This window comes from Martes martes (genome assembly GCF_963455335.1).
Source record: "Martes martes genome assembly, chromosome: 1".
Taxonomy (NCBI): domain Eukaryota; kingdom Metazoa; phylum Chordata; class Mammalia; order Carnivora; family Mustelidae; genus Martes; species Martes martes.
Window position 1 is genome coordinate 124,428,069 of NC_137888.1, and position 25,181 is coordinate 124,453,249.

Genomic DNA, 25,181 nt, shown 5'->3' on the forward strand with positions numbered 1-25,181 from the left:
TTGTAATTGTTGAGAAAATTGAATTCATAATTTAAAAACTACTTAAAAAAAAGAAACTTCCACACCCATAGGGTTTCACTGGAGAATCCTACCAAATGTTTAAGGAAGAATTAATACCAATGTACACAATCTCTTCTGGAAAATAAGAGGATACACTTTTTAATTCATTTTACGAAGCAAGTATTATACTAATGCCAAATCCAGACAAAAACAATCCAAAAAAATAAAATTACCGGGGTGCCTGGGTGGCTCAGTGGGTTAAAGCCTCTGCCTTCAGCCCCGGTTATGATCCCAGAGTCCTGGGATCGAGCCCCGCATCGGGCTCTCTGCTCAGCAGGGAACCTGCTTCCTTCTCTCTCTCTGCCTGCCTCTCTGCCTACTTGTGATCTTTGTCTGTCAAATAAGTAAATAAAATCTTTAAAAAAACAAAATTACCAACCTATATCTCTTATGAGAATAGATGCAAAAACCCTTAACATAATATTAGCAAACAGAATTCAACAGTCTGTTAAAAAGAATGATATACCATGATTAAGCAGGATTTTTTTCCAGGGATGAAAAGCTGGTTCAATATTCAAAAATCAATGTAATCCACCACATTAGCAGGTTAAAGAAGTAAATCATATGATTAATCAGTGCAGAAAAAGCACTGGACAAAATCCAATACCCATTCATGATTTGTTAAAAATCTCAGAAAACTAAGAATAGAGGAAGACATCCTCACATTGATAAAGACCATATTGAAAAACAAAAACAAAAAAACTACAGCTAACATCATATTTACTGGGAAAAAACTGAATGTGTTCCCCTTCAGATCAGTGATGAGATGAAGATGTGTGCTCTCATCCCTCTTACTCAACGTAATGCTATAGGTTCTAACCAGTGCAATAAGGCAGGAAAAGGCATATCTATCAAAAAGGAAGAAATAAGAGTATCCCTATTTGCAGATTACATGATTACTTACATAGAAAAACCGAAGGAAGGAAGGAAGGAAAGAAGGAAGGAAGGAAAGAACGAACCCTCTAAGAACTAATAGTTGAATTCAACAAGGCCACAGGATATCAGATAAACAGAAAAATCTCAATTTACTAACAATGAATACATGGACACCAAATTTAAAAATACAATACCATTTAAAACCTCTCAAAAAATTAAATACTTTGGTGTAAATCTAACAAAACATTTAAGAATTTATACTTAAAAATACATAATGCTGGGAGCCTGGGTGGCTCAGTGAGTTGAGCCTCTGCCTTCGGCTCAGGTCATGATTTCAGGGTCCTGGGATCAAGCCCCACACCGGGCTCTCTGCTCAGCAGGGAGCCTGCTTCCCCCTCTTTCTCTGCCTGCCTCTCTGCCTACTTGTGATCTCTGTCTGTCTGTCAAATAAATAATAAAAATCTTTTAAAAAAATACATAATGCTAATAAAAGAAATCAAGAAGTCTAATTGGAGAGGCATACCATTATTTATGGATTGAAAAACACAGCATGATAAAGATGTCAACTCTCCCCAGATTGATATACAGTTTAATGCAATTCCTACCAAAATCCCAGCAATGTTTTTTGCAGATATAAACCATATTATAAAATCCACATAGAGAAGCAAAAGAACTAGGATAATTAAAAATTTTTTGAAAAAAGAAGAAATTGGGAGGAATCAGTCTACCCACCTTCAAGACTATTACATAGCAACAATAATCAAGACCACGTGCTCTTATACAGAAAGAGATTCTGTGGCATTGTCCTAGATAGGGTGGATGGAAGAAGAAAGATCACACACATGATATTCTACTTGACCTTGGCCAAAAGTTTGAAATGCTCTAAATGCAGAATTCTTGGAGATGTTTCAACAGTGTGATATACCTTCGGTGAGTCTATATAACATGGTACGCCTGAATAAAAAAAAAAAATCAAGTCTCTCATTTATCTTTGAAACTGAAGGAAAATATCTGAAATTTTCATTTGCTCTTTCTTAAATTGTTTATTATGTTTGCTTTAAGGGAAAAAAATAGAAAGCATGAAATTTCACAGAAAAGAAAAAGCTAGTTGTTCTGCAAATATCCAAATGGATTAGTGCGCTGATTTCAATACAGAAGACAAATGTGGGGAATTAGAAATTTTTATTAGATTTACTGGATGTAAATTAAATTTCTACCTCTAATAAGATGTTAAGGCACATATTAAGGGAGAAACTGCAAGAAATTACACTAGTTATATTTCGTAGGGTATTTTTCCTAACAATATTGACAAAGATTTGCAGCTGAAGAAAATGCAAAAGTGCCTTTATGTTACTTATAACTTCTACATTATAAGTCACTATAAGTCTGAAGGTGAAAAGAGCTGATAGAGGGCCAGTCTGTCTCTCCTTGGTGGTGCTAAGAAACTAGAATAAACCGAAGCATTCCGGTGGAGGTTGATGAATCAGAACCATACCCAAGTCAGTTAACCAATCCCAGACTATTCCCTGGAAGAGGAATCAGAACCACCTGCTCCAAATCTAAGGAACTTGGCACCCAACACCTTGTCAGCGCCCAAATCCCCTCACTGTTCCTCAGGAGATTTTCTCAGGCTCACCCACCCCTGAAAATTGCAAATCATTTACAGCCTGTGACGCAGCAAGTCACCTGCCTGCGCATTAAAATCCTGGAGGAGGGTGAAGACAGCTTCTGGAGGAGACACCCAGACCTGAGCAAAGATTTTTCCTCGGGCTCCTCTGCAGCCAGCAAGCATGAGCCTGAGTCTGTGATTGGAGCCCTCCTCCGGAGCATCAGGTTTTTTAATGGAAAAACAGAATCAATGGCTAGGATCACAGCTTTCAGCTGCTTCTCCTTTCACTAGCCATGACTCAGACAAATCAGACCAAAGTTTACATAATGCCTCATCAGACTCCTCCGGCAGTAGCCAAGAGATGGTGCAGCAGCCCAGCCCCACAGCAATCGAGCAGCTCCAGATCTGCCTTCAAGAGACACGGTGTAGGATTCCCAGCCCCAGGACGTCCTGGGCATCCCCTGCCCCTCACCTCCATGTGTTTCTCCCAGCACCAACCCAGACCTCTCAGGTCCAGGGAGTTCCCCCAGTTTAAACTTCAGACGTACCCAGTGTGTGCACAGATGCCACCTCCCGACCCTCCCCCACATGCTCAATGGAACTGTCATTACCATTGTCCTGGAGGTCCCTATTACCAGGTGCCATTTGGCCACGACCACCCTCGAGCAGCCTATCAGCAAGTGGTCCAGCCGGCTGTGCACAGGCAGCTCCTACCGGGAGCCAGCATGAGGGGCTTGCACCCCATGCAGAAGGTCATCCTGAACTGCCCCAGCACCTGGGAACAAGGTCTGCACAGAGACCACGCCTCCCCAGGGCTCCCGAGGGACCATCTGTATAACCAGCCACCTAATTCAGCTGGAGTTCCTGAGAAGTCTTAGAGAGTCCTGAGACCACCAGGTCCCCAGGCTCCATGCCCAGCTGCTGTCCCTAGACCCCCTAGTAACCTTCCAACCAGAGGAACTCCAAAAACAAGCAGCTTGCCAGAAGAATTACAGAAAGTCTTTATCTCTTATCCTATGGACACAGCCATGGAGGTGGTGAAATTTGTGAACTTTTTTTAGTAAATGGCTTCCAAACTGCAAGTGACATATTTGAGGACAGAATCCGAGGCACTGATATCATGAAGTGGATGGAACGCTATCTTAGAGAGAAGACAGAGATGATCATTGTAGCCATTGGCCCCAGATACAAACAAGATGTGGAAGATGCTGCGTCGCAGCTGGACAAGGATGAGCACAGCTTACATACTAAGTACATCCATCGAATATGCAGACTGAGTTCATAAAACAAGGAAGCAGGAATTTCAGATTCATCCCTGTGCTCTTCCCAGATGCTAAGAAGGAGCATATGCCCATGGGGCTTCAGGACACTCACATCTACAGCTGGCCCAAGAAGAAGAAAAACATCGTGCTGCTGCTGCTTAGAGAGAGTACCTAGCCCCTTCTTCCTGCTTAGAGAGAGTACCTAGCCTCTGCCCACCCTTCAGGTGGTGCCCTTGTGACTCCCTCCATCCCCAGACCCCTGAGGCCATGCTGCGCGTGGGGTCCCGTTCTGATGAGCACTCTTCCACCAGAGGCTGTCCATTTGCAGTTGCCCTGAGAGGGCTCCTCCCTACCCCAAAAGACCTGTCCTGCAGAGCACTCTTCCTGTGGAGACCTTCAGAGACACTGCCTTTGAGAAGCCATAGCTGCTCTGTATTCCCTTCTCTAATACCCCCAGCACGTTGCTCTGAAAAGTCTGGTGTGTCCAGCCTGGGCCTCTCCCTGCTTAGCAAGTAGATAATATAAATGATGTTGCAATAAATGTAATGCCGATGCATTAATGCATAGATGACGTCGCTCTGGACCAGTATTTAGCTCGTGAGCCACGGAGCCAGTTCGCACTGACTGCCTCTTATTGCTCTGGCTGCTGCAAGGTTCTAATTCAAAACCAGCTTTTGAATTCTCCATTGAGACATTTTGTCTGGGCCTACTCTACTGCAGAGAGCCCCAGCAAGAACGGCCACGAGTGAAAGTCAAGCAAGCCCCTCAGTCAGTCCCCAGGAACCAGCCACAGCTTTGACAAGGATCCTACCACCTGCCAGGGACTTCATCAGCCTCTGTTCCCAGATGCATGGTCCCTTCAGCAACACCACTGTTCCTCTCATTCACACAAAACACATGTGCACACAAATGCATATGTACACATACACAAACACTCGTTCTAGGGCTGCTTTACAAACTGCTGGGCACAAGGTTTTAGAATGTTATTTACAACAGGAGTCAATAACCACAGGCACAAACTAATTTGGAAAATAAAAAGACTGAATTTTAACATAAGTTTTCTCTAATCATAATCAGGCTATTTTGGCTCATTGTTAACTTGCTGTCAGCTGAATTCAACCTATAATTTTCAAAGTGTTCCTCGCCAACCAATTTCAAGCAGAGCTTTTCTTCACCTGGAGTTGGCTGGGTGTAGACCCAGGCAGAGCAGACCAACAGGGAATCTGGAATGATCAGGTGTGTGTTGCCTGAAGGCAGGAGGTCTTGGAATATGGAGCCACATAGCCTGGAAGCAGGCTCCTGATAACAATAGCTACCATTAGTCAGCATGTCCCACGTGCCAAATATTTTATCTTGCACTTAAACCCTCACCAACAGCACTACAGGATATCTGTCACTATCCCAAACTGCAGATTCTGAAGCCCAGAAGGACCAAATGACTTAAGCCGGTAAACGACAGAACCAGATTGAACCCTTTCAACTCCAGGAACTACCCTTCTGTTACACACTGCTGGTTTCCGTCTAGGCTCATCACGAACCTCATTTCCTATGACCCTCTAATCATGCTGCCACCAACTACATCAAATTCCAAAGCTATTTTGAAAGAAAAAAAAAAGCAATGAAAACAGATTAAATGTATATTGGCTTCTGAACTAACTCTTGCTAAAATTGAAAGATGCATTTGTATCCAGATGATGGCTGTGTTTTGTTTTTTCCTTCTTATCTAGGCTCCTCATCTCCTAATAGCTAGAACTAATGAAAGTGTTTAAATGCACAAGCACAGACACATGAGGACACAAGGACAGACTGCTAAATTTGACTGTCTGGCATCTACCCTCAATTTTATCCTTGAAGTTGAACAGAGCTAGTCCCACCAACCCACTAGGTATTAACAGCCATGGGTGTTTGTTCAAGGACAGCTGGCCTAATCCTCATTCCCAGGATTTTTTCCAAAACAACCAAGAAGACACCCTATTCCATAGGACATAAACCTGGAGAGGACACTGCCGAAAGACCACATAGAGAAGGAAGGTGTAAGGCAGGAGAAGGTAGTCCTGATGACAGTCTCCAAGGCCCTGAAACCAGCAGGCCTCACGCTAACTACCCCTGGACTTTTCAGTTATATGAGATAACACAATGCTATTTGGTCTTAAACCAAACAGATGGGTTTTCTGTCACTTACAATTGAATGAGTCTGATGAGGGGTTTAATCTATATGCCCCAGGTCTAACCAGACAATACCCACTAGGGTCTGGTCCCTACTTCCCTCTGTGCTTGCTTTAGTTGGGTTCTTTCAGTTCAAAGAATTCAAATAGGTTTGCATCCGAGGAGGAGCACTGTAAGGCTATCTCTAGAGTGCTGAGGAGGAGGAAAGGACCTGAGCTCCAGGAGCAAAGATTCTGGTTGAATCAGTCTCCACCCCGAGAAGACGAGCGACTGCAGGAGTGAGTAATTTCCACTTTGCCACTCTGCCCTAGGAAGAGTCAGTTATTGTCAGATATCTTCTCTCAGGGGTTTTCCTTTTGCAATCACCCCACTGCTTATTCCTTCAACCTGCCATCTCTCTGCTTTGAGTTCCTGCTCAGGACCCCATAACTCTGACTGTCCACATTCCCTCTAGACTACCCGTCTTCCTCAAGAATCCTCTTCACACAGCCCTTAAACTTCAACTCTGGCCCCTCAGAGCCTCTTTGCCTTGGCATTTCCTAGTCCATAATCCTGAAAAAGAGAAAATCGGATTGAACCAGCTCCTCTTTATGTGCAGGGAAACCTCACAGGTTGCCAACCAGTCCGTCTACAGAGAGGCCCTTTTGGATCAGTAAGCACTTCTGATCCAATCAGCTTTAGACAGGGGTAAAATCTGTTGCTTTTACTTTAAAGGAATTGTGATCAAGACAAGTACCATGACTGACTTCTCTAGTGTACCCTCTTATCCCCCAGCTCTGCCAATGCATGCTTTTCCTTCCACCTAGAATACCTTTTCTTCCCTCTCCCTCTTTTGGTGAAAAAGTCATCTCAATCACCTCTCCAGGAAGAGGGTGTGTTTGGCTCTCCCTGCACAATGCTACCTTCATCATAGTACCAATCGTGTGCTAATGTCATTGTACAGATAACAGGATAATGATTTAACATTGTAATTTTTATTTCATTTTCTCTAGGACTACCTGATATCTCAAGGCTCCCCTCTCTTTGAGAAGTTAGACCTCCAGAACATAGGAAAACATAAGTAATGTATTTTTGGGTTTTGTGTTTCAAAAATCCATGCAGGGCTCATAAATCTGGGTTTCATATACTGAGAAAGAAAAAAGTAGCCCCTGACATTTGGGAACTGGCTTAATACTATCAGCCTGGCCTTGGTTTTGCTAGGAGCTGGCCCAGCACCCACCAATAGATCTGGGTATTCTCCTGTAAATCATAAAAAGTTTCAAAGAATGTCAGTGTCAGACAAGGCTACTATGAAACATAATGAATCAAGACAAAAACACAGCCAGTCCATAATCATGTCTGAACACAGTCAAAACGCAAAACCTTCCAGGCTACAAAAATACCCAACATCCCTCTCCCCCAACTAATATGAATGACTGCTTCTTCTTTACCAATTATAGCTTCAGCCTCTGTTTAATCTTCCCTCCTGCTAGATAAAATTAAGATACCCAATCATAGAATTACCCTACTTCCTGACAGCATCCAATCCAGAGCAAAACCCCATTTTCTTAAACCCTTTCAAAATCTCTTAACACAAGCCCAAATTCTTTTAAGTCCTTTCTAACACCCTCTTACAGACAACACCTTGATTCTCTGTGGTATGTGTTCTCCCTCACTGCATGAAATAATAAGCCAAATTTGTTCTACTACAAGTATGTTCCTGCTGGTCTTGGCTGGAGGGCATTGACATTCTAAGCCCTGAAGAAGTCAAGTCATAGTTTATGCCATAAATTAAAAGATTTGAAAGAATGTGTGTGGTCAAAGACATTCAAAGACATTTTTTTCCCAATCCCCACTCATAGTAGACTGCATAATATTCTATAATCTGGGGAGCTGAGTCAAAGGGGAGAGAAGAGCAAAGGTAAGCACACTGTCATTATACTACTAAAAAATAAGTAGCCTCTGTGGGAATACCGGCACATCAAAAACCAGTACTGTAGGGGTTCCTGGGTGGCTCAGTGGGTTAAAGCCTCTGCCTTCGGCGCAGGTCATGATCCCAGGGTCCTGGGATCGAGCCCCGCATCGGGCTCTCTGCTCAGCAGGGAACCTGCTTCCTCCTCTCTCTCTCTGCCTGCCTCTCTGCCTACTTGTAATCTCTGTCTGTCAAATAAATAAATTAATTAATAAATAAATAAATAATCTTTAAAAAAAAAACACAGTACTGTAATACACTAAGTAGGAAGGAAGAAACATGGACCCTGGTGGGTCCCTGAGAGGGATACCCATGCCATTACTCTCCCACCTCTCCCCACCTACCTCCACCAAACCCCACACACACCAAGCCAAGACTTTTGGAGGCAGTGTGCGTAATAGAATTGCCAGATCAATCTGGAGATTCAAGAGTAAGAAGGATCTGGATTCTGTTCTGAGGTGAAGTCCAGTAATTGGCAAAACCATGGAATTTCCCAAAGTTCAGCATCAGGGCCCTCTGAACCCAGTCATGTAGGGATTTTTATGTAGATTTCATTATATAGGTGATTGATAAAATTACTGACCATTAGTGATTGAACTCAACCTCCAGCCGAGAGGTCTGGGTACAACAGTGGACCTGAAAATTCCAAGCTTCTAACCAGAGTTTGGTCTCTCTAATGAGCAGCCCCTATCCTAAAAGATGATGTCGAAGGACCTGCAAACAGTTGCCTCATTAGCCTAAACTCAGGTGTAGTTGCAAAGATAACAAAAGTTGCTCCTATCACTTTTATCTCTCAGGAATTCTAAGGAGCACTGTGCCAAGAACCAGGGACAAAGATAAAATGTGTATTTCTTATTATTCCATATCAACACAGTACATGGAACAGCCAATTGTCTGCGGATAACCAAGACTATTGGGAGAGCAGCTAAGACCCAGATCTGAAAAGGCCTTGTGGTTAGAATAAAGAATTACAGTTGCCATCCACATGGACCAGCTCTTAGGGACCAGATAGAATGAGATGAGCTGCTCCGCATTTGCAAGGTGGAAGATAATATTAATTTCTCCCCAGCCTGGGCATTCTGATGCCCCACCCCAGAACTCAATTCAACCCCACAGAAGGAGACAGGCCAGGAAATCCTGAAGTGACCAAGATTACTTACATTGACCAAAATAAAGTGTCATTTGTTGTTAGAATAAAAGTTGAAAATAGAAATTAAATTCTTCCCTGGAAAAATTAAAACAGTTTCACTTCTGGGCACCTGAGCTTGTTTAATGAGATCAACTCACTACTTTATTATCACTGCTCTAGGCTGCAGATATTTTGAGTCTATGGACTTAAAGTCATGTCCACTTGTCTATCTCCCTCACTAAACTCTAAGTCCTTGGAATATTAGAACCCTGTATTATTTGTATTGACCCACCAGGGCCTATCCAGTGTAGGTTTTACATTTGCCCTGGATCAGCCATTAACCGGCTATATGTCCTTGGGAAAATTGTTTAATTGCTTTGAGATCCCATTTCCCCACTTTAAGATAGGGACTCTACTGGCAAAAATAAAGCACACGTTTTCACCAATTATAGCAAAGACTAGTATTACATTGATAATAAGTATGAATTGTAGAATATTTTAAGAAAATGTGTTTTTCTATTTTATAGCTATATACTAATCAGAACTGGGTTAACTAGATTCAACTACTCCTTTAATCCAAGGGATTCAGAGTAGTCCTTAGGGAACCTAATTTAATGACTAGATAAGGCAAATTTGTAATTAGCGTATCAACTGCTTATATGGAATTAAGTCTTTCCAAAGTGCTTGAAGGTACTTGAAACAGTTTATCTTAAGTAGACCAACTGTTCTCAAACCTGGCTCATCAACAGAATCATATATGGAACTTTTTAATCACAGATATCCCTGGGCCCACCATGGAGATTTTGATTCTGTGGGTCCTGGTGGGCTCTGGAACCTACATGTTTAAAAAGTTTCCCAGAAAATTCCAGTGATCAGCCAGGTATGAGAATTACTGCTTTAAAAAAAAATTCACTAGACAATGGAACTCTAACTGTATTTGAATTATTATATATTTCATATTAATGTCTCTTTTTTATTTTATATTAGAACATGTTTCTTTTCTTCCTTTTTTCAATTGGCATGTTACTAGTGAGTGCTATGTCTGGGAGTTGTTTCAAAATAATCTGGAGAAGTGAGAAAAGGGCTGGGATAGTAGGATAAAATGAAACAGTATGGGCCATGAGTTGATAACTGTTGAACCTGGGGCATAGTACAGGTATTTTATTTTGTTTTTATTCTCTCTACTTTTGTATATATTTGGAATATTCAATGACAAAAAGTTTTTACAAATAAAACTGAGGTGTATGAATGAGTAAAGCCTCCTGCTTCCCTTCTCATAATCTCATTCCCCAGTAATAACTATTATAAGCTGCTGTGTACTCGTCTAGATATTTCTGGTGTGTGCTCTATATGAGTCTCCCTTTTTTTTTTATGTGCCAGCCTTATGCCAGATCTTGTAATGCAACTGGTTTGGGAGATGCCTGCAAACTTTCCACAGGAAAATCACCATAATCCCCTCTCCAACCTTTCTCCTGTTTCTCTCACTCCTACCATCTCCTGCTTCTCCCATGGCAAAAAAAAAAAAGGTGCCCCCTTTAAGCCCCAATCTACCTGCCTGGGAGCAATTGCTGCATTTTTTTTTTCACAGCCCAGAGGACTGTGTCTTCTCTAATTCTCCCCTCCTTGGGACCTATAGGATAGATGGATAGAGAGAGAGAGAGAGTGAAGTGAGAGAGAGGGAAAGAATGCTTCCAAATACTTAGGTCATCACCTGAATTTCTCCTTTATAATCCAGATGTATTAGTCTCGATGTATTCACAGGTAGAGGAACATACAATTCTATGTGCATATCCTAGCATGAGTGCACACACACACACACACACACACACAAACACACATATAAATCTCTTTTGACCCTATCATGTACATACTTTGAAAAGTTTGTTAGAAGAACCAGCCTGGTAATAATTCACTGCACCTCATGTATAATAAGCAGAATTGCACCAGCCTTTATGATGAATTGCCAGGGTAACACAGGGACATCTTGTTTGCATTTCAATGCACCAAGTGTCAGATTCTTATTTCATTACTCGCCGGTACATTAGTGGACGGTTTTTAATTTCTTTTTTTTCCCCCTTTAGCAAAGCTCCGTGGAGACCTCTCGCTTTTGCCACTTGCATCAGGAGCAAGGTTGCATTATTTTTAAATGCTGTAGTGTCTGGGTCTCACTTGAAATGTTGCTGAATTAACAAAATAAATGATAGCATACTACCAGCAGTTCCATCTGGCTTTTTTTTTTTTAACACAAAATTTCTCTTGCTTTTATTGAATTCATTCTGTAAGAGGGGGTTGGAATATTTGTGGCATCTTCTTCATATTTTAAACTGGATAGTATTGTTTTTAGTAATGTTTTACTTTTTTTTTTTTCTTTTACCCAGGTTCACACTGTTCCTTATGTGAAACAACCTGAGAAGCTACAAGAAGCTATTCTCAGAGGAAATGTGGTTCTGAATTGCCTTGTAATCTGCTGGGAGCTGCTGGCTGCTCAGACCCAGCATGAAGTCCCTTGACCTGCCCCACATTTGAGGCAGCAGTCTAAATGTGGATGCCATATAGACTGAGAGCAGCTTTTTTCCCCCCAAAATTCTCCCAAAAAATGTGAATTGAATTTTCTTCCTTATATTTTCCCATATACATGAGATTTAATGGAATGTTCTTTAGAAAAGTGATTCTCAAACTTTGGGGGCATCAGAATCACCTGGAAGGCTTGTTAAATTACACATGATTGGGCCCCACCCCCAGAGTTCCTGAACCAGTAAGTTCTGGGATAAGGTCCAAAAATTTGCATTTCTAACGAGATCCTGGTTGACACAGATGCTTCTGATCAGGAAATATATTTTGAGACCCACTCTAAGACTATAAGCCCAGCTCTATCATTTACCTTCTTAGTGGTCTTGGGAAAGTTACTTTACCTCTCTGAGATTTAAGAATCCTCATCAATAAAATGGAGATGGTAATGGCACTTTCCTCTAAAGCAAATTGTTAGAGAAAATAAACCAGTAAATATAAAGCACCAAGAACAATGCCAGGCACAGTAAATCCTCAACAAATATTAATTATTTTCCTTTCCTCCTCTTTTCCTCATGGAAGGGAGATGAGAGGTCCTATAGTCTAATTTTCCATGCAGTACATGAGTCCCTCCTCCAGCCTGCCTGCTGCAATCACTTAGGTATTATCTGGTCACCTCCAGATATGGGGACCTCCCTACTTCAGGAGGGAAATCCTCTGCTTTGTGGCCAGCTGTCATTGGTAGAAAGTTATGCTGAAAGTTGAAACCTATTTCTCTGAAATTACATGTTCCCATCCTCCTGAGTCACAGAAAATAAATCTTGTCTATAATATTGAAGTTTTTAATTCAGAACATCCTACAAACTTATCAATCCAATAGGTGGGCTTCAAACAGAAACAGGTCTTAAACTTCTCGGTACACTTTGTTGTGTTTATTAGTGACTTCAATGATGGACTCATTCATTTACTCATTCTTTCACTTAGGCAAAGTATATGATAAGAGCTCTGCTAAAGAAAAGCCTGGTAAAATGGACAGAAACTGGACTGCGCAACTCAGGTAGACCAGACTAAGAGGTCTAAGCTCTATTCTTGGGTAGTGGAAGGCCTTTGGCTAGTTTCAAACCAGAGAGTGAAATGGTCAGATTTGTATTTTATGATACCACACTGACAAGAGTTTGAAGAATACATTGCTTGTGGTGACGTGGAAACCAGCATTCATGGCCAGTACTTCTTGTGAGTTCATATATATGTTTATGGCTGATCCTTTATGACTGACAGACATTGGTCACAACTAAGTGAAGAATAATGAGATAATTTGGAGCAATGGAGAACTGAGCTTTGACTTGATGCCCAAACTATGCTGACTTGTAGGAAAACAAAAATACTGTTAATTTTCAGGCTACTGCCTCTAAACTCAGGGTTTCCAGAGTTCATGTTTCTAGAAATTGTAGCCATGCCTCCTTAAGAATACTAATATTCAGGCCTGGAGAAGGAAGCAGGAAGATGACTTCCACATTAGGTGATAGGAATCGGCCCCATCACTTCACTACAAGCCATGCCATGAAAGTAAAAGCCAGCTCAGGAGAGCAGCTCATCTGCCAAGAATTCACCCACGACCCTCCTCACATTTATTCTCTTGCTCTATATCCCACTCTCATCTGCCAGCAATCTTTCTCCCTGGCTCCATTACATGTCTCTCCCCCTCCTCATTTTTGTTGACCCACTCAAACCCCATTTTTCACCTCCCCACTCCTACTTTTATTGTATCCCCAGTTTTTAAAAAATTCTTAAAAATTTTAAAAAATTTTAAAAAGTTCAGCAACCAAACCAACTCCAGGTAAAGGATAAACTCCCTGACCTGTTACCCTCACACCACCAGAGCACATTGCCAGCCAGACCAGACACAGCCCCCACCAGGAGAGGGGATGAGAGAGCTTAAGGGTATATATTACCCTAACCACACCTCTACCCCTATATCCACTACAGCTCAGCACAATGTCTCATACATATGAGTCCTTGATAATTATCCATTAAATTGAAATTACCTGGTGGTCCTCTCCTTTACTTAGTATTTTCTTCCAATTCCCTAGGACAGAAGTGATTCACACTGTCTTAGGACTCTCAGGGCACCCAACTCATGAACAAAGGCCATAACTAGACCTTTAGTGGAGCAGACTTCCCTCCCAACAAGGTGCCATGCATACCTCACCACTCTCCAACAGAGGAATTTTCATGCAGGTGCCCAAGCCACTCAACTAGTATATTGCAGAACCAGGAAATGGGCCTGGCTCATCCGGTCCCAAAGCCTATTCTCTTTAAGACTTATAGACTGTACTGCCTTCATTTGTCTACATAATATGTTTACAGGAAGGAATGTCCTGCCCCCAAAGATATCCCATACCCAGCAGGCATCATGCCCTGTCCCTGAAGAAGATTTCAGGGCTTACTGACAAAGAGACCCCACTGATCTGCCTAGGCCTGGAACTAGAGTGAAATGAATTTGGTCCTGCATGTGCATGATCCTATGAGTAAGTGCACCCTTAAATTTTGCACCACAGAAAGCTCAGTCACCTCACCCTGGTCCTGGCTCTAGATTCTCTTAAGGATCTCCTTTTGATATCTTTCAAAAATACTATTTGAAGATATATAAAATTATTTCATCCCTGGAGTAACATCACCCACATGACTAGGACATCCCTCATTTGTGCCCCCCCACCAACATCAACAGCAACAATTTGGCCTTCATCCACAGACAGAAGTATCTTTGTGAGAGCTGTCAGATCTAGCATACATTTGCCAAGAGACCTAGGAGGGGCACACCCACCCATGCAACAGATGATAGGCATAGAGACCTCTTTCCTGACTGGTACCATGCAGTGACCCATAAACCAGCTCCAGTTGCTCTCAGCTGTGATCTGGGAACCCCTGGAAAACAGTCGTCGACAATTACCCATGGATGAAAGAGTCTTTGTGGAAGTCCAGGATTCCAGTGAAGGCATTCCAGCATACCACTGGAGGAAAAAAAAATACTAGTTTACATTGGAAAGGGTAAGAGGAACAGCTTGCTTTACCTTCATCATCCTTTCCTCAAGATAGCACGGTTTGGGACCAAGAGACATCTCAGCCTATGATTTCCCCTGTGGGGAGAAATGAGAGCATGTGAGCAAATACCTGGCTTCCTGATCTGTGAAGGATGCTGCCAAGGAGGCCCATTCCTCTCTCACTTCATTTGGAGCCCAGAGTCATGAGTTTTATGAGTAAGGGGCAGGAAGACAGGAGGCAAGCAACAGATAGGAATCCTGGAGAGCATTAAAGGGATGTGATCCTATTGACAGTGTCAAGGACTCCATCAAACCCACCCACAACTGCTGGGACACCTGGCCCACACCTCCCCACCACTGGCACATGGGCGTCCTCAGTATTCTGTGAGCCTCACCCACACATACCCCATCCAGGGGCCAGCTCTCAAGGCATGCTACCAATGGCAGTGAGCGCAAGCTTTGGCAGATGCCTAGTGAGTAGGCACAGAAAGGCAACCCAACCCTACGGGCCAGGGATAGTCCATAAACTTGAGATTTCGTGCCACCTTCAGTAAAACATAAGGGAAGCTGTTAGCACTTGATCTTCTATCTTGCAGAGAGAAGGCAAACAAGGTTAAGAATTCTGCCACTAGAGGGAGCAAGAAGTGTGGAGTAGGTGTACCCATAGAAGGTCTAAGAAAGCCTCAGAATCCCTACCAGGAGTAATGAAAGGTATTCCTCTCCTGAAGTCAGTTAGTAAAAACAGGAGGAGGTGACTATGACCTCAATACAAAAACACCAACTCAAGAATTCAAGGAATATGAAAAATATGAAAAATCAATGAAACATGATCCACCAAAGAGTCACAATAACCTTCTAGTAATCAACCCCAAAGATACAGACATCTGCAATTTGTCCAATAAAGAATTCAAAATAGCTGTTTTAAGGAAGCTCAATAAGGTACTAGAAAGCACAGAAAGACAATTCAATGAAATGAGGAAAAAATTCTCAATAAGGAAAGAATAGTATCTCCCATAAATGGAGTTGGGGAAACTAGATAATCATATGCAGAAGAATAAAACTGAACCCTTAACTTACACCTTTCACAAAAATTGGACTTAAACAGAAGATCTGAAACCACAAAACTCCTAGAAGAAAACATAAGGGAAAAGCTCCTTTACGTTGGTCTTGGCAACAATTTTTTTGGCTATGACACAAAAAGCACAAGCAACAAAAGCATAAGTAAATAAGTGGGACTACATCAAACTGAAAGCTTCTGCACAGCAAAAGAAACAACCAACAAAACGAAAAGGCAACCCAAAATATATTTGCAAATCACGTATCTGATAAGGAGTTAATATCAGAAATACATAAGGATTTCATATAACTCAATAGCAATAAGAATAATAATCCAATTTAAGAATGAGCAGAGTATCTGAAGAGACATTTTCCCAAGAAGACATACAAATGACCACCAGGTACTTAAAAGGATGCTCAGCATAGGGACGCCTGGGTGGCTCAGTGGGTTAAAGCCTCTGCCTTTGGCTCAGGTCATGATCTCAGGGTCCTGGGATCAAGCCCCATGTCAGGCTCTCTGCTCAGCAGGGAGCCTGCTTCCTCCTCTCTCTCTCTGCCTGCCTCTTTGCCTACTTGTGATCTCTGTCTGTCAAATAAATAAATAAAATCTTTAAAAAAAAAAAAAGGATGCTCAGCATAACTAATCATCAGTTAATAGAAATCAAAACCATAATGAAATGTCAACTCACACCTGTTACAATGGCTGTCATCAAAAAGACAAAAGATACACAAGAGATAAGTGTTGGCAAGGGTGTGGAGAAAAGGACACTTTTTGTGCATTGGTGGTGAAATGTAAATTGGTACATCCATGATGGAAATAGCAGGAAGATTGCTTTAAAAAATTAAAAATAGAACTACCATATGATCCAGAAATACCATTCTGGGTATATACCCAAAGAAAATGACATCAGCACCCCCCAAGGAGATACCTGCACTCCTGTATTCATTGCAGCATTATCACAATAGCCAAGACACAGAAACAACCGAAGTGTTCATATAAAGATGAACGGATAAAGATTTGGTCTCTATCCCTATCTATCTATCTATCTAGATCTATCTCTATCTCTCCATCTATCTAGCTAGATCTCTAGATCTAGAGAGAGAGAGACAGAGAGAGAGATACACAGAGATAGTAGAGATATAAAACTCCACCTTGAGAAAGAAGAAAATCCTGCCATTTGCTACATGGATGGACCTTGACAGCAACATGCTAACTGAAACAAATCAGAGACAGAATGACAAATACTGTATGTTCTCATTTAGATGTAGAATCCAAAAAAGCCAAATCCATAGAAACAGAGATTAGAATGGTGGTTGCCAGGGACTGCGGGGTGGGGGAGAATGAAGAGATGTTGGTCAAAGGGTACAAACTTTCAGCTGTAAGATGAATACCTCTTAGGATCTAGTGTACAGCATGGTGGCTATAGTTAGCAGCACCATATCCTGTACTGAAAGCTGCTAAAAGAGTAAGCTTAAATAGTCTCACCACAAAAAGAGAAATGGTAATCATGTAAGGGGATGGAGGTGTTAACTAATCCTAATGTGGTAATCATTCCACATTATGTAAGTTGATCAAATCACCATGTTGTATACCTTAAACTTACACACTGTTGTGTATCAACTATACCTCAATAAAGAGAGAAAAAATGATCTCATTCTTATAAACTTATTTCTACTTTTCATCAGTCTTGTGTACGTACACAGAAGCCCCAAGGCTTCTATAGCAAAAGGAATACTCAGGATGTTGTTCGAGCCAAGGTGCTGTCAAAGGAAGGAAGTCAGACCTGTATGAAGCCATTTGTGTGGTTGATCCTGTAATAAGGAATGAAAGCAAGAGAATATGAAGTGTCCAAAATGAGATAATTTTTTCACTTTCCTTTTTCATACCATTTAATTTGCAGGGATTTTTTTTTTAAGATTTTATTTATTTGACAGACAGAGATCACAAGTAGGCAGAGAGGCAGGCAGAGAGAGAAGGAAGCAGGCTCCCTGCTGAGCAGAGAGCCCGATGCAGGGCTTGATTCCAGGACCCTGAGATCATGACCTGAGCCGAAGGCAGAGACTTTAACCCACTGAGCCACCCAGGCGCCCCAGCAGGGATTTTTTTTTTTTTTATTATAAAGTCCATCCTTTATTCTTTTTTTTTTCATTTTGTAAATTACATTCTTTTTTTTTTCTCTTTTTTTTATTTTTTTATTTTAATAAACATATAATGTATTTTTATCCCCAGGGGTACAGGTCTGTGAATCGCCAGGTTTACACATTTCACAGCACTCATTATAGCACATACCCTCCCCAATGTCCATTTCCCCACCACCCTCTCCCATCCCCCCTCCCCCCAGCAACCCTCAGTCTGTTTCTTGAGATTGAGTCTTTTATGGTTTGTCTCCCTCCCAATCCCATCTTTTCATTTTTTCTTTTACTACCTCCCCCCAACTCCCCCCCCGCCTTGCATCTCCACTTCCTCATATCTAAGAGATCATATTTTTATTTTTTTTAAAGATTTTATTTATTTATTTGACAGACAGAGATCACAAGTAGGCAGAGAGAGAGGGGGAAGCAGGCTCCCCGCTGAGCAGAGAGCCTGATGTGGGGCTCAATCCCAGGACCCCAGATCATGACCCAAGCCGCAGGCAGAGGCTTTAACCCACTGAGCCACGCAGGCGCCCCTGCAGGGATTTTTTTTAATAATAAGCATGTGTTATATTCATGATGATAACATATAGTGAGGCTTCTTTTTTAAAATAAATCTCTATTTGCAATGGAGGAGTCCCTTGCCAGGTACTCTACAATTCTTTTTGAGCTAATTCCTACGTTATAACTGACCTTAAGAACAGACTATGTGGCAGGCCTGAAGACATGGACCATAGCCTTGTAGAGGGAAAAATTTCTGTGGACTTCCATGGGGTTCAACTTAGATTCTTTGTTCTTTGTATGTAAGCGCCCTCACACACACACAGAGGGCCAATTTTCATGGCTTTAAATGAATTTTAAATTTGCCAACAGTTTCTAAATTTGTCTCTGCAACCCAGACCTCACCTCAAAGCTGTAGATTCTGTATATACAACTACCTGCCTGACATTTTCTTTTTTTTTTTTTTAAGATTTTATCTATTTGACAGAGTGAGCACAAGCAGGAGGAGCTGCAGGCAGAGGGAGAGGGAGAAGCAGGCTCCATACTGAGCAGGGAGCCCAATGCGGGGCTCAATCCCAGGACCCTGGGATCATGACTTGAGCTGAAGATGAACGCTCAACTGACTGAGCCACCCAGGTGCCTCTAATATTCTCACTTGTGTATATTATAAGAATCTCAAAATTAATATATGCCTTACTAAACTCTTGAGTTCTGATCATCTCCACTGTTATGGGCTGAACTGTGCACCACTCCAATCAGGTTCTTATATTGAAGTCCTAATGCCTAGTACCTCCAAATGTGACCATGTTTGGAGATAGGATTTTTTTTTAAGATTTTATTTATTTATTTATTTATTTGTCAGAGAGAGAGAGAGAGAGAGAGAGCACAAGCAGGGGGAGCAGCAAAGAGAGAGGAAGAAGCAGGCTCTCTGCTGAGCAGGGAGCCTGATGTGGGGCTTGATCCCAGGACGCTGGGATTACAACCTGAACCAAAGGCAGATGCTTAACTGACTGTGCCACCCAGACGCCCCTGGAGTTAGGATTTTTAAAGAGAAAATTAAGTTAAAGTGAGATTATTAGGGTGGGCCCTAATCCAATATGACTGGTATCTTCACAAGAAGAGGAAATGGGGACACCAACACTTAAAAGGAAAGACAACATGAAGACACAGGAATATATGGCCACCTACAAAGCAAGGAGAGTCCAGGAACAGATTCTTCCCTCAGAAGAAACCAACCCTGCCAACACCTTGATCTTGGATATCCAGCCTCTGGAACTGTGAGAAAATAAATTTTTGTGTTTAAACCACCTGGTCTTTGGAGTTTTGTTACGGCATCCCAAGTAAGCGAATACACCATTTAAGCCCTTGGTACCACCACCCTCTAGTAGCTGACAGCCAGGAACCTGACAGTCCTGAAATGCCTTCTTGCTCACCCCTACATCCAACCTATAACCAAGTCCTGTTGTGTCAACCTACAAAATACATCTCAGTCTATCTAGTGCTCTCCATTGCCACCCCTTGGCCCAAGCTACCATATCTATGGACAGGAAGGGTATTAGCAGCCTGACAATTCAGCATGGTTCCTGTCAGTCACCTCTAGTAGAGTAGGAATGGACCTTTGACTGGAAACTTGAAATTGCCTAAAGCTAGCTAAACAGGAGAGGGGTGGTTAGGGGCAGATGGTAAAGAGGCAGGGGTCACAACTTTTTGACAGGTCCTGTGCCAGCTGCTGAGTGGGCCTCTGGCTTTTGGGCAATTTTGACCTATGTAGACTTATTCTGACCCTCACTACCCGCCTCAATCTTTGGGCTTGACCTCACAGGACAGACTGCAGATCCAGGGCCCTCGAGAACTGTGTACCCACTGGTTCTACCGAGACCCTCAGCACCTAAAGGTGTCCAGCATCCTGCTTCCAGCCCTCAAGTCTGCCCCTACTGCCAGCTCCTTCCCAGAGCTTCTGGGCCTGAGCCTCGCCCTTCAGAGTGCTCCGCAGACTCAGACCCTCCACCTTTGTGAGGCATGCCCCTATGTTGGTGGTTCCCCAACACGTATAAAAGAAAGGCCGATGCCCTCCGCAACAACACAGCACACAACCAGCTGGGCCCCGCTTACCTCCCCAGCCCTGTCTTCTATAGTCCCCCGTCTGTCTTCAACACTTTGGCCCTCATTCTACTCGTCTCCCAAATAGGCCACTCAGCTTCACACTTCCATGTTTCATTCAGGCTGTCGCCTCTGCCTCGAATGCTTTTCCTCCACTTTTAATCCTGGCTTCTTCAGCTTGTTCCTTGAGACTCAGACCAGATGACTGCCTTCCTCCATATTCCATCCCTCCCCTTCTACACCAGCTGTCGATGCCTCCTCCTCCTGCTCCTGTATTCCCTTCTCTCTCTGACTTTACCCATTATACATCAGATACTCGTTTACTTCATCTTCATCACTAAACCGTGAGCTCTTGGAAGGCATAGACCACCTCTTACTGACCACCATACGCCCAAGCCTAACATAATTGCTCCCATACAGTAGGTGTCAGGTAAGTGTTGGTTGAGCCAAGCTGGCCTGAGTCGCAGGCCCACAGCACCCTGTGTCCCAGGCCCCAGCCCACAGCAGGGTGTCTGGCGGCTGCCTTTCCTGAACCAAGTCACATGACCACTGCTCTAAATGAAGTACACAGGTAGGGGAGCCTAGATGGGTTTTTAAAGTTTCTCAAGGAAAAGAAAATTGTGAAATGCCCCACTGGGGCCAAGAAGCAATCTCTCCTAGTCCAGACTTGCGCCCAAAGCCAGCTGCTTGGGCCGGGAGATAACGGGGCCCCATGCTGAGCTGCCACCAGCAGACTCAGAAAAGTAACAAATTGACAACATTCAGGAAGAAGATTCCTCATTTCCAATAGTATCATCTATACCCTGTGGCATAAAGCACCTCCTGCCTTATTAACGTCTTTTACATTTTTTAGTGCTGAATCCAAGGTGAAAGGGAGGAGGGGGAGAAGGTACGTCTGTACCAGAGTCCTTTAGGAACCAGGAAAATGCCGTGGCAGAGATGAATTGTGGACCCAGAAATAGCATTTTTTGGATGAAATGTATAATGTTCACTCTTTTTCAAAAAAAAAAAATGTTTAATACAGCCCAAATGACATCATATCAGGTCAGACAGAGCAGAAGGAAGGAAGAAAAATACTGAGCATGAGAAGGATTTAATATAGACAGGAGCTTTCTAGAATGGATTCCACACTGCACACACTAAAGACCAGAAAGAAAAATCTTCTTCAAAAAAGGAGTCTCCTCTTACCACAGTTAAATACCAGCTGGATTTATTTAGGGTTTTTAACTATCTGCTCCACTTCAAATACAAACATCAAAACTTGAAGGAAAAGACTATTTATCCAGTCAAACTTCCCCCACTTCCCCGCAGGTATGCCTATGAAGTAGGGGGGTTCCTTATCATATTCACTAAGCCCAATATAATGCACTCTACCCAGAACCCCTTCAAGTCCCTCCCCTAGCTTCGTCATTGCCAAGGGCTCTTGTTCCCACATTCCCCACCCCTGAAATCACAAGCAGTCCTATGTGTCACTGAATTATAAAATCATAGAGATTAACATGTCCCCATTAGTATTCTTTTGGTCGCAACTAACTATATCCTACTCAAATTAGTTTAAGCAAAGGAAAGCGAGGAGGAGGTTTTATTTATTTTAAGACCACTAAGCTGTCTCACAGAACCCAAGAGGAAAAATGCAGCCCATCTCGGGAAAGAACTGGAAGGTGGAACTGGAAATCATCATTATTTCAACTCCATCTCTCATCTCTGATTCTCTTCTACAAATCTGCTTACCTGTCCTGTTTCTGCAGACTGGCACTTCCTAATCCTTAGCCCACAGGGCAGGCTGTGTAACCCACGCCTCCTAAGGTGTCTTGTTCCAGCTCCAAAAGGAAATAAAGTAAGTGGCTGCCCTCTCTTCAGTTCAATTCCAAATTGCTGGAGAAGAGAATCTAATATGGCATAGCTTGAGTTAGGTACCATCCCTGTCCCAGTCAACTGTGGCTAAAGAGGTACACCCTGCAGGGTATGCAGTTTCCATGGGCTCACCCAGCACATCTGGAAGTAGTTCCCAGGGTAGAGGTATTTGTGCGCTAAGGTCCAGAACCAGCACTGTAGAGTGACCACTGCATCTCACCTAGACCTAACACAGCATGAATCCTGTCCAATTGCTGCCTGGAAATCTAACCAAGTAAGAAAAGAGAAGATGTTTGGGAAAGGGATTCAAAAGACGAATACAGATAGATCAAGAGATGCCAAGGAATGAAAAAGCAAGACAAGTATTTTGGTATGGTTTTCAAATAATCATTTATCAAGAAAGAAACCACAACCAACCATGGCTGAAATTTTAGACAGCTCGAGGGGAAATGCAGCACTATCACCAAGAAACGATTCACGTGCAGACATGCAGAACACTAGAATGGTAGAAATGGTGTAACTGAAGTGTTTTCATCCACCAATTATACAAAAGTGTTTATAATTTTGTTTTCCTTTTTCTATCTTGATGAAAAGTTTTTGATTTTCATAATACTATAGAACTAATAAATATGATATGCATGTATTATTGTTAATGGTTCTTTCACATTTCTATTTTAAGTTGAACCATGTGTAATTGCCATTTTCATAAGCCAAAACTGACAAATATCAGCAGTTTTAAAATAATATTTTTCAAAATAATACAGACACATCTTTTTAAAAAGAACTATAGATTTATCAGTCCTCAGGACTATTACCACTGCACCCCGATCCTGGCTTCCCAGAGACAACCAATTTCAGCTCTTTGAACGTTCTCTTCTGATTGCTTATTTCTAAATAATATTAATATATTCTTATTTCTTGGTATTTCCATTTTATATTTTATATGTCAGCTTCCTCCTGTGGATGATATGAAACAACTCAATGTCATCAAACATATCGGATAACATACCAGTTCCAGTAGTTTTCTTGGAGACATTCCGACCAGAGATTTCCAACCTTCTGCTCAAATTTTACCTGGTGCTCTCTAGACTTACCAACCAGTTGCAATGCTGGAACTTCTCGTCCCCATCATTGGGAACTCCCTTTGCCCCTCTCCTGTACTGCTTCTCCCCACATTGACTTGACGTTCTCCTCTTCCTTGGTTTGCGGTCTCCATTCTGTGGCGTACGCACCCAGTAGCACTCTGAACATCAGGCAAAGAAGATTAACTTGTAAGAATTTGTACGTCTGCAAATGTCCTTCTACCTTCAATGTTGATCGGTGGTTTGGCAGAATATGGAATTCTAGATTCAAATGTACCTGTCCTAGAATTCTGAAAATGCTGTCTTCCTTCTTCCAGGGTTTCTACCGATAAGTTCCATGCCACTCTGATTCCTGATATGTTTTACATAACCTGCTTATTCTCCTAAGATGATTTTAAGCCTTTCTCTGTATCCTCGGTGCTCTGAAATTACTTGAGGATGTACTTTATAGTCAAACTCTGTTCCTTCATTTTTTCGAGCCTTTAAATCCAGAAGTTCCTGACCTGGAAATTATTTTGTATTATTTCTGCAAATTTTCTCTTGTATTATTTCTTTCATAGTTTCCTCTCCTCCAGTTTCTCTCTTCTCTCTTTAGGGCTCGATCTAGTCAAATACTGACATTTGAACTGGTTCTCCAGTTCCATCCTCTTTCCTATTTTCTCTTTTATTTTATTTTATTGTATTCCTGAGAAACCTATCTTCCACGTTATCTTCCTCAGTGTTGTCTTCTAACTCACTTATTAAATATGTCATTTTTATCATATTTTAAATCCCAGGAGCACATCCATGTCATATCCCCTCTTGTCTCTCTAAGGATACCTCACATATCATTACTTCTTATCTCTTTAAGGATATTTAATTATGGGGAGTGGTTTTTTTTTTTTTTTAAGTTCTATTCATTCTTTCTCAATTGTGTTTCTTCAGAGTTACTTTTTTCTATTTGCTTGTTTGTTATTGTCTTTTCTATGAGAGATTTTTTACAAATGTCTGATGGTCTTTGGCTGTCCATCTAAACGTGAAGTCCTAAAAAGCTGACTGGAAGCTCTGTGTGTTTCGGTGCAGCTTGTTGGCTTCCCAGCTTTACAGCAAGGGATCAGGTGGTGACCCAGGCACTTTGTGTGGAGGGTTCCAAATACCAATGTCTAGAGGTCTGTTTTCTCTCTTGTATTCTTTGTCCTGTGGGTTTGTACCTTTTTAATGTCTTCTGGCATTTCAGTGAGATTTGAGTAAAGAAAAGAAATAAGCATACACACCCAGCACCTTGAGCTGAAAGTGCTCCGACCATTAATGTTTCTTTCTAGGAAATAAGAGTTCACATGCTTCCTCTGTGTCTCCAATACCGTGTTTCTGCCTGTTGGTGAATCAGCCCTCAGAAGTTGAGGATGGCCCCTTATCTTTTCCTTCTGGGTCTCTGCAGCCATCTCACTGGGTAGAACCCACTTGTGGATTCTCACTGGTTTTTCTAATTCCTTGAATGCAGACAACAGTCAGCATTTTGGAAAACTGGCTCACCATCTCTCCTCCCTCCTGCTTCAGCTGAAGCAGCAAGGATCTGCTTGCCAGAACGCACCTATTTACTGCCTGTATAGTTAGCGTCGTTCTCACAGTGCCACCTCATCACCAATCCAGTGTGACTCTAGGGCTGTCATGCATTGTCATGCATTGTGGGGCTGTCATGCATTGTCATGCATTGTGGGCCATTCTTTGCCACCACCCAGAACCTGGCAAGGAGCATGGGCTTCCTGTGGGGAGTAGGGTGACTTGGGGGAGGGGGAATGAGAAGCATCTGCTTTAAGAAGACTCTGGGTTTCTCCCCAGCTTGATTAAACAGTCAACCTCTCTGAGACTTAATT

General features: G+C 42.3%; 1 pseudogene across 1 annotated transcript in view; it reads left to right on the forward strand.

Moving 5' to 3' along the window:
* Positions 1 to 25,181, forward strand: part of LOC308345340 (E3 ubiquitin ligase TRAF3IP2-like) — a 142,604-nt pseudogene that overhangs the window by 38,895 nt on the left and 78,528 nt on the right. The window contains exons 2-3 of the transcript in view: positions 2,379 to 4,005; positions 20,115 to 20,304. The product of the transcript in view is annotated as an E3 ubiquitin ligase TRAF3IP2-like (transcript). The remainder of the gene's footprint in view (positions 1 to 2,378; positions 4,006 to 20,114; positions 20,305 to 25,181) is intronic.